Source organism: Lycium ferocissimum, chromosome 6, assembly GCF_029784015.1.
Source record: "Lycium ferocissimum isolate CSIRO_LF1 chromosome 6, AGI_CSIRO_Lferr_CH_V1, whole genome shotgun sequence".
NCBI lineage: Eukaryota > Viridiplantae > Streptophyta > Magnoliopsida > Solanales > Solanaceae > Lycium > Lycium ferocissimum.
In genome coordinates, this window is record NC_081347.1 from 11,698,008 (window position 1) to 11,709,563 (window position 11,556).

Below are 11,556 nucleotides of genomic sequence, written 5' to 3' on the forward strand. Positions count from 1 at the left end.
TAAGTCCACCCAAAAGGTTTTTGAAAAAAGAGGCATTTTAAGTTTATGAAAGTAGCTTTATGAAGATAGTTTTAGGCATACTGTTGTATCTATATACCATAATTGATTATACTACGTTATTTTTTAGTCTACTAATTATATTCTATACTTAGCCAAATTTTAATCCATTTTGTACAAGTTTTATACGCATTTTCACAAGTTTCAAACATCCAGAATCGGTCCGTAAGTTTTAAACAGTCCAGAACGGTCCCAGGCAGTCTCAATCCCCAAAGTTTCAATAATGTCAATTTAGTCCGGTAGTTTCCCAAATACAGCATTTTAAGTCCAAAACCAGTTTCAGTCCGTTTTTATCTAATTTTTTACACAAGTTCGCATTAGTTAAAAAAAAAAAAAACCAACTTGGCAACTCTAAATTATGTGACAATCATATAAGGGTTCCAATATCTTGAATTTAAAGGCACAAATATGAATTTAAATTGCATAAAGTAAATAGTAAGGGTTTTGGGCCGACCAAGCCCAAACGAAGGTATTATGCAAGTTTGTCCCTAAGTCCATACGTATGCTCCATTTTGCTCCGGATTCATTTGACTCGATCTAGATACGTTAGTGGGCCCCCACCAACGGGTTTTGGACGAACATAGAGATAAAGGACATACATGACATTAGTATATGTTCACAAATTAAACTAAGTACAAAGTTAAAAGCTATAATAATTATTACAATGCAAAAATGAATTACATCAAATTTGGGCCAAACCCACTTAATACTTTATGACGGCAGAATAACAAAAGTAGCCCAAATATGAAATAAGCCCAAAAATAATAGTAATGATAAACCACACACAAGTAATAGGCCCAAATAACAAACCCATGCTGAAAATTTCCTAAGTATTAAAAGATAATATACATGATATACCACAGATATACTACTCCGTTTTTCTCAAATTTTTCTAAGTGTCGAAACTGTGATATACACGATATACCCCTGACAAACCTACTAGGACAAAGAACGAAACCTCAATACGGGTATACCCTTTATCCACCTAATAGAAAGGTAAGTTTGACTTTCGTATACACTCCAATATACCCAACATACATACTTATTCTCAATTATTCATTTCAAGAAGAATCAATAATGCAACAGAAATCCCCTAACATCTCATTTTTTGCTAGTCTCAAGTTTCTAATTGGTTCCAACAGACTTAAAGACCTCAGTATACCAATAAACAACTCAATGATCCAACAACACTTAGAAGAAGTCAAAGCCCTCACTACTAGTCACAGAAACTAACAAGGTCCAAAAGGATCCAAATAATGCAAAGATAGAAATGCAAGGCACAAAAGTGTCCAAATAATTCCTAAACAGCAACATCACAATCAAGGGGAATATGGCAAACTTCAAAATGGCCAAGCAAACAACAACAATGATGGAAGGGTAAAAAATAAAGAGGGTACAGGACTAAACAGTGAGGGAGAGAAGAAACAAGGCTAAAGCCATAATCATCACACTCATGGTCTTAATTTCTAGATTTTAGAAAGAAAAAAAAAAGGAAGAGACATGCATTGACTAAAAAGAATAGGCAATGAATAAGTGAGCCAACAACATAAAGGGGAGGGATAACAACACAAATACCAAACACACCAACATGTTTCTATTTTTTAGTTTTTAAAGAGTCAGCAACCAAAGAAGGGGTGAAACTGAGGGATTAAATGACTTAGAAAGTCATATATGTCCAGTGATGGACCAATTTAAATGCTAAAAACCATTTTTAGTTCGTTTGTTGTCAACAAGGATGTCACAGGAGCAAAATTACAAATCCATGGCCATTTTAGTTTAGTTTTAATCCCAAAGAAGTTCAATGATAGCAGGATAAGCAAATCACAAATTCATAAAAGCATTAACAGGGCTTCAGCGTAGTTCACACTTAGTCCATATTGCAGGATTTGTACAGAAAATACAGAGGTATCAAGTAGGGGCTTCAAATAACATAGGTAGGGGGTAATTGACAGAACCAGACTCAGGTTTTCACAGATGGATTTTAGAAGGAAGAATGTAGGCATCATTATTACCTTTTCAAGTTGATCCTAAGCCCCTTTCTGGGTATTCTACTTTCTAAGTGAATCAAACTGCACAAATGAGTCTTTAACAGTAAAGTAAGTATCAAAGCACAAATGACACACAAAATAATGTTCAAATCAACAGGTAAACAATAAAGGAAGTGACAGACCTCAGAATAAGGAACACAACCAGTTTTTCCCAGGGGGCAGTTTGACCTTATTATTTATTTATTTTTTACCTTATGCGCTGGTTTTAATAATTTATGTGAAGCAGGGGACTTCAACTACTCACTAAGATCATCTTAGATCAAAGTCAGCTTCATGAAGCATCAATAGGATTCCCAAATGATGATTTACACTTGGTTTTATTTAAAACTTACATACAAAATCCAAACAAAGTGTAGCAATCAGCAGAGGTCCTACTCAGTTACAAAGAATGATTGAAAAAGATTAAAAAAGTTCAACAGGAATCAGGGGAGCATGAATCTGTCCTAAGTGTAAATAAAAATCAGTTAAGGACACAGTAAGTCACAGACAGAGGGGAATTCACATAGAAACACTCATAAGTTCAGAAAAAACTAGACCATGGTCATGAAGGATCATGATTCTAATCCTAGGTAACCAAACATCACACTTAGACTGAACAGTACAAGGAAGAATAGAAAAACATGTGAACATATAGGTCTGAGATTACCAAACAACTAACAAGGCAAGGATAAGCAAGGAAGCACCTTGTTTGTTTGTTTTTCAAAAAGCAACCTTTGTCATCTGTTTTTTAGCATGATAGTAAGATCAACAAGGTTCAATCAACTCATAGCACTGTCTTAGAAAGGAAATTTCAATCAAAGACCATATCTTCAAGAAACCAAGCACATAGAGGGAAGAACAAGAAACTAAGTTACTACTGAATTCCATTTTGGCTTCCTAGGTTTAGTTTAGGCCCTTTTTTATGCTCATACTTATTCAATCAACAAGAATACATGAAGTCTGCCCATTTAGCACTTCAAAATCTAAACTAAGACATAACCGTTTCCATGATGATCTAGGTAAATGGCTAATAAAAAGAAAAGAAAACTTGTTATCACAAGAATGAGAACCACACACAATAGCTTAAGCAAACACGCCCTCCTTCTTTCCTTTTTATAGTAGATTCTAGGTAAATATCAAAGAATGCACACAGGTTCAAAGCTAAGCTTAAAGACTTCAAACAATTCAACTAACAAATGAGGCTTCAGAACCTTAAGTTACCCCTTTAAAAAAGATGTTAGACTATTAAGAATGATTCAAGACCAACAAATGATGGAAGGGGATCAAATTTATCTCCTAAAACTTAGACTTAGCGATTTCTAGAGAAAAGATTCAAACTCTTTTATAATGAAGCCAATCTGAAGCCATATCTAGGGCCAAAACCATATCAAACAAGGAAACTAGTAGACAAAATTGACTGATGATTAACACACAGAACCATTTTCATAACATGATGAACAGAAATCACCAGAACAAGACTAAATACTTAATTTTTTGATGAAAAAGTACAGTATAGCAAAGCTGGAACCTTAAACAACTTAATACAACAAAACTAAACTCCAAACACCATCCTTTATCCTATTTAGTTCCAAAATTCCAGAAAGAAAAGAAACAACAATCAAAACTTCAACATGATTCAGAAAAAAAAAAAAAAAAAAAAAGAGCAAACTCAATCACATTATTACAACTTAACATCATTAACACTATATTACCAACTAAACTAAGGCTTATCTAAATTAGTGAAATAAAGTTCCAAACACGTATTTAAACAACAAGGCATTTATTTGAACTCATATGAAAACTGAACTGATTTAAATAATAGAATAGGCATATTACCTTTTGCAAAGGAAACCTAAAGATCAAATGAGGAGATTGAAATCCAAGCTTCAACACCAACAAGACCTTAACACCTTTCTTCTTTTTTGAAAAATAGCTTTTTATTCCTAATGTGTTTGTCTTTTTTTCTTCTATTGTATATTATATATTGTAGTGTATATAGTAGTGTATAAGATAATGAACTTAGTTTTTTTTTTTTTTTTTTTTTTTTCAAGGATCAAAAAAAAAAATCCCCTTTGACACAATTAGGGACTTACTATATATAGGCAATACCACCAGCTTAGGGACAAAAAATAGAAAGGAATATTCTCAAAAAGATTCTCTCCCCAAAACCTCAAAATAATTCAAAATTTAGGCATCCTAGGATAGAAAAAATCTGCATTGTACAAAAATAGTACTATTTCCAGTCCAGATTTTGCACATAACACACAAACAAACAAAATTACAACCCATTCTAATTCAAAAATCCCTAAAATTCAGGAACAACCAACCGAATAGTACACCTAGTCACATATAGGACAAATAATCACAAAACATAACGGCATAATCGTACCTCAAAGAATAAAAAACCCTCGGATTCGTACCCAAACCAATAGACCCCCCATGGAAAATTACCCTAGGCCCCATTTACTCGCATGTGGTGCGTAAGCTGGCAAGGGACTCGAGGTCCGGCCTATGGCAACTACATGCATGGGTAACCTCAGCAACATCCCTAAAAAGGGTGCAATTTAATAAAATTTAACTCCATTAAACCTGGAAATCACACGGACTAGTGATAAGGGATGAAATCCCTCAAAAATCCGGCGAAGAACAGCAGTGGATTGGCCTGAAAAAGCCATCGTCAGCAGAACCCTAATAAACAAAGTAAATCGCCTGAGATGAGAGAGCGAGAGGGTCGGGGAGTGAAATGAAATAATGGAGGGGGTGGAAGTTTATTTTTAATAAACTTCCACTTCATTAAAAAAAAAAAAAAAAGAACCCCCCCCCCCCCCTTTAGAAACATTTAAATTACCCCTCTTTCTATTTAATAGACTATATATTATAAATGTATATAATAGCTAAATATATCAATCACTTAGACTAAAATAAAAATTAAAACTCATAAAGTAAAAATGCAAGCTTTAAAACGAGCCCAATATTGACATAGTTTCGAGCAATATTTAAAAACGTGAAAAATGCAGTCAAGAGTACCGCAATTCATACGTTGTTTTAATTAATAATTTTTCCGAGCTAGACGGAACGGTATGTGTATCCTCTTTTCAAATCAATTTTGCGAAAGTAAATAACCAGTAATTTTCTTGTAATTGCTAAATTTTAGAAGAAATAATAATAATTGAATGTCAATTTTGCAACTTTCTCGAAATTTTTAAATTTTAATTTTTTAGGGCATCCTTACCCCGTCTTGGACTCGGGAAATATGTAAATTAAAATATACGTTTTATGCAGTGAAAATTAGGTATCAACAGGGCGAGTCCCCGGGTCTAAATCAATCCTGAAATGAATATCACAATCCAATGGCATACCAGGCAAGTCTGCGGGGAACACATCCGCAAACTCGCATATCACTGGAACCGAATCAATAGATGGAGTATCTCAGACTGGTATCACGAATATGTGCCAAGTAAGCTAAACAACCCTTCTCCACTAGCTTTCAAGCACGAACAAAGGATATAACTTTCTTAGGGTAGGGATTAAAGTTACCCTTCCACTCAATTCTAGATGTCCCAGGCATGGCTAAGGTAACAGTCTTAGAATGACAATCTAGTATAGCATAATGCGGGGACAACCAACTCATGCCCAAAATGTTATCGAAATCAACCATGTCTAAGATCATTAAATCTGCCCAGGTACTATACCCCATAAAAGTAATCGCACAAGATGGTTAGACTCTATCGACTACCACTGAATCCCCAACCAGAGTAGATACATAAATAGGAACATCAAGAGTATCACTATCACACACCATATCCAAACACACAACAAAATATGTAGACACATAAGAAAAAGTAGAGCCGAGATCAAACAAAACAGAAGCCATTCGGTCATAAACTGAGATAGTACCTGTGATAACTGCATTGGAGGCCTCAGCCTCGGGTCTACCTGGGAAAGCGTACATATGCCCGCCCCCTCTTATAGACTGCGAACCACTGCGATTATCATGACCGGTCTGAGCCCCGCCCCAGCCGGGCTGCTGTCCGCCTCTACCTGCCCGAGGACCGCCTCGGTTAGGCTGGACACCACCCCTACCCATGGTGTGGCCGCCCCGCCCTGTCAGTGTGAGATCCTTACCCCCTCGATCTGGTGAAAATGGAGCTTGAGGAGCCTGATATTGAGTCCCCTGCCCGCTCTGTCTAAGTATGGGACAGTACCTCTTAATATGCCCAATCTCACCATACTTGAAACAACCACGGTCTAGCATAGGTCACTGAATAGAAGCTGATGAAGCAAAAGATAGCCTCCATGCTGACCGGAAGCCTAATAATTTGCCCCTGATGGGCCCCCAGCTGACACCTGTATCGCGGACTGAATCGGACGCCCTGAATATATCTGCGAACTCTGACCCCTCGAGGAAAACCCCACCCCTTCGGGCCTTTTTCTCTACCTGCCTTGCGTAACTCTCCTACTTAATGCCCTCAACAACACAGACATGCTCCACTACCTACTGGAATGAAGCCCCAGCGGCTACAAGCTGGAGGGCCGATAACTGAAGCCCCGCGTTCAACCCCTTCACGAATCGCCGTATCCTCTCCCCCTCAGTGGGCAGCAACTGAAGAGCATACCGGCATAGGGAGTGAAAACGGGACTCATAAACAGCAACCGACGGGTTCCTCTGACCAATAGTAGCGAACTCATCCTTCATTCGGTCCCTCAGAGTACGCGAAATGTACTTATCCAGAAACACCGAGTAAAACTGAACCCAAGTCAACGGAGGAGACCAGCTAGCCTGCACTCCATATAGGCCCTCCACCACAGCTTGGCATCACCCAAGATTGGAAGGTCACAAACTATACCCTGTACTTATCCACGGCCCCTATCTTATGGAGCCTCTCGTGACAGTCGATGATGCACTCATATGCATCCTTTGTCTCAGTACCGTAGAAACAGGAGGCTTCATTTTAATTAACCTAAAAAAAAAAGATCATGTTCTTCGTCGGTCATCACTGGCCCTACAAATGGCCTCGGACAGGCCTCAAAACCCTGAACTTCCTCTAAGCGAGGTGCCACCGTCGCCGCCCGAACCCTCGAAGCCCTCGTCTCGTGCTGCCGTCGACCGGGGCTGCTACTCCGCACCCCTACCCGCCGGGACCAACCGGTATAGCTCGCTTCGTGTTAATCGTGCAACCAATTCAAAGACTTTTGTGCCATAGTATCTAGTATACCCGAGCAGCGCCCTCACCGGCGGAACCGGTACTATCGCCGGGCCGGGCCGGTACGGCTGCATCTCCCATTGCCTCGTTAGGAACCACTGGAGGCACGGGTTCAACCACTGGGATGCCGCCCCCTGCTGGGGCCGTCCCTTTGCTAACTCCTCTGCCTCTGCCTCTGCCTCTACCTTTAGCTGTTGCCGCTCGTGTTCTCACCATCTGTGAGAGAGCGAAGGACAGTTAGATACCAATTTAAATCAGCAGATACCAATTGGAATCAAGTAGCACGAAAGAAAGAAAGAAAGAAAAGAGAGTTTTAGTGTCCAGTAACCTCTCGAAGATAAGTACAGATGTCTCCGTACCGATCCGCAAGACTCTACAAGACATGTTCTGGTACGACGAGATTGACAACCCTAAAGCTCTGATACCAACTCTGTCATGACCTAACCCACCATGATGGCATCCAACTAATTCCTAGTGGGCAAACCAACACACACGCTATCTATTTATTCACATCCGATTTTATATTAATCAAGTCAACCAATTATTACTCATTCAAGCATCAAGTAAACAAAATGAGTCATGTCATAAAATACTGAAATAAGTGCGGAAGTTCTAGCTATTACAAAATTCCCAAAATTCGAAAGTCATCGTTCCAGGACTCTAATCTAAAACATGTCTAAAGAAAGAATTCTGACTAATAATTATCCGTAATGTCCAGAATAAGAAAAGACATCATAAAGAGAAGATCTTCGGGTGGCCCGGCATGGATAGAAGCTCACCCTAAATCTGTCAGCAAGGGCGGATAGCAATCTCTGTATCACAATCTGCACTCAAAAGAATGCAGCAAGGTAGTATCAGTACAAACACTATATACCGGTAGATATCATAGGCCGACTAAGATTAGTATCATGCATATCTCATAAAATCAATAGAATAAACAAGTCGGCCAACAAACATGAATATCAATAACCACAATAAGTCAGCCAAGGATAATCACAATCAAATCACCAAAATATCAAGAATTACAATCAATGGAAACCACAATGGAAATAAGTTTATCACAATAACGACATCACTGTACATACATGCTAACTGATGTCATAGCTCAGTAGTCATGACCTGCAGGGGACCCATGGTGTCTATGCACCCTCGTTCCGATCCACTCCTCGGACCCGAGCCATAAATCCTTAGCTCCGGAAAGAACCTCGGACGCGGGCCATGTCAATATACCTCTCCTCTCTGAAACTGACCTCGAACCGCGAGCCCATAATCTAGGTCACATATGTGCCTTTCCATACCTCTTTACAGAACAATGTTTCTTACCTTCTCATTATCACTGCTTAAGTCACCATTTCATATCACAATATCACCGAGAAGATTTTATTAGCTTCTCAACACAAGCACATCCACTGCAGATTTAACATACAGGAATAGTGGCACGAAGCCTACAAAATTACTTAATCGCATTCACATAGGAATTCAACCACACAATATCATGCATGAAAAAACTAGACATGCTTTCTTCTAAAGAATTCACAAAACATACAATCAACTAACTAAAGTCTAACTCAAGTAGACCGTAACCTATCTCAAACGTAGAGCTGGAACAATGCAAGTCACTCTGCTACAACTTTTCCTTTTCTTACATCCTCAGAACGTTCAAAGTCTAGAAATAGAAGGCTCAATGAGTCACAATTACTCAAATCACAAGCACCAATTCAAGAATACCCTTCCCTTTTTCCCTATTCCAGTGGGTGGATGATTTTCTAGGTGTAAAATAACCTAACAAGGGCCTTAATAATCATTAATCATCAATTTATACCGATATTATAAGAACATTGCCACTTCAATCAGTTTTCATGGTCAAGATACCATTTTTATAGAACCCTAGGTCTCAATTCACTTAGTTCATGGTTCTATGAATTCAATTCATGATTAAAGAACTTAACCCAAGCCTTTAGATGATAAATAAGTGATAATAACTATAATCCATCAAGTCTAGAAGGTTTAACAAATTCTAGGGTTTCTATTGCAATTGTAACATTGAAGACCCACAAGAGTGATGACAATCACGACGATGATAGGGAATGGTTAGAGAGAATAAATGAAAATTACCTCTCAAGAGTTTTCTTGCCCTAACTTGAAAATTCTCCTTAAGCACTTGTGGGGAACTGTGTTAGAATGTTATGAATGAAAATATGAGACTAAGTCATTAAAACATGGATTCTGCCTTCCCGTCGACCGCTGCAGCGATTGCTACGCCGCTGCAGTAGTCCCGCTATAGCGGCCAAGCCACCGCTATAGCGGACCCAATATAAATTCGCTCACTGCTATAGCGGTCACTACCCCGCTATAGCGGTATCGCCGTAGCAGGCAATGGCCCGCCATAGTGGCCACAAGAGAACGTGGCCCAGTGGCCAGCCCACCGCTACAGCGGTACCGCCGCAGCGGTGCCTTTTGGGCAGTAAGCTCAACTTTTTGCTCAATTTTCGTCCCTTTCATTCCACATTTCATTCGAGGCCTCACAAACACAAACAAACATGTAAACAGACATAAAAACACTCTATGAATTCACTCATGGCCACGGAATTCTCAATGGAGCTATCCTATTTGGTGGGGTAACCCTACATTTTTCATAACGACCGGAAGGGTCGTTATATTTTCCAATCCCTGGTGTAGAGAGCTTGACTCTCGTACACGATTTTTGACCGGTTGCCCAAGAAAAGTTCCACGTTCGCTCCGCATGTCTTGAGTCTGCCTTCTTGCTTCCATCTTGGTAGCTTTTAGTCTGTCTCCAAATGCTGAGTCTTGCATGTTAGTTATTTGAAATTTTTATCTTTATCGTAAATGCCATACCTATGCGGCATTCTTGCCATTTGCTTTAAAAGTTAACTGTGTTAGTTTTCATCATTTGTCCGCCTCTTAGCAAACGCTCATCCATCTTTTTCTTCTTTTCCTGTAAGTGTGTGCTTTTGTGTGCGTGTGTATATATATATATATATATATATATATATTTATTTTTTATTTTTTTTGAAATAATTTTGACTACTTTGGATAATAATCACGACACTTTGGTCGGCTCTTTTCTCGTTATTTTAAGATGTTTTCATTGTTCAATGATAACTTCCGTTGGGATTTGAGCCGGGCTATACCGCATTTCTGCGAAACCTTCACACCCCAGTTCGGTTGTCGTTTTCGTAAGTAGGATGCTATTAATGAAAATCATGTTTTCAAGTGCGGGGTCATTTTGTTTCTTATGACATCCGCTACCCCTAAAAATTTGGACTCATATCATTTTCACACACTGCGGTAACTGTCGCAAATCTGGTTTCGTCTGCACCGTTATCTTCATACGAAGTCCGACGTATACTAGTGTCACACCCTAATTTCCGACAGGGTGTGATGGGCACCCGACCCTTACTTAGGGCCGAGCGAACCCGCTGACTCTCGTAATACTCAAAATCATCTTGGGCCCAAACATAACATAAGCACATAATGAAAATTTTCGAAAAATAAACATGCTTTTCATCTTTTTCAAATCAAATAAAGCACGTAATCATAACAAATACGTAACCACATGAAATTCATAACATAACGCATAAAGATACATCGGCTTACATATAGCCGCTTACAAACGGACATCTTATACACACGACACTCGTCCGCAAAGTCTCTAACATAATTCCGTACACCACAACAAAAGCACTCGACTCGGAACACTCACGGAGGAAATGGAGCTCACCATCCAGCTGGAACATCTTCTACTAACATCTTCTACTCATCTTCGTAGGTATCCGCGTGGCATGAAACGCAGCCCCCAAGAAAGGGGTCGACGACATATGTCCGAGTATGCAAAGCATGAAATACATAAAACGAAGTCATAACCGAAGTCAGGAGTACGGAAAGTGCATGATAGCCAGAATACCCAAGTGTTTGCTTCTGCCGTACGAATCATACATAAGAGGTACAGAAGACACATACGATAATCAGAATGCCAAAAGCTTCGCTTTCTTTGAAAACATTTCTGTCTCATATATATACAAAAAAAAAATCAAACATATCATATCTCATCATCATGTCCTCACATTATCATATATAACATATACCGCGGCCGGGAACCCGGTTAATATCACAAATATATAAATATACCGCGGCCAGAACCCGGCCGGGAACCCGGTTAGTATCATATGCAATGCAAAACACTTACAAAGACCCAAGAAGATAATCAAAACAACTGTTACTTCAAAACTGAAACAATAGTCAAATCG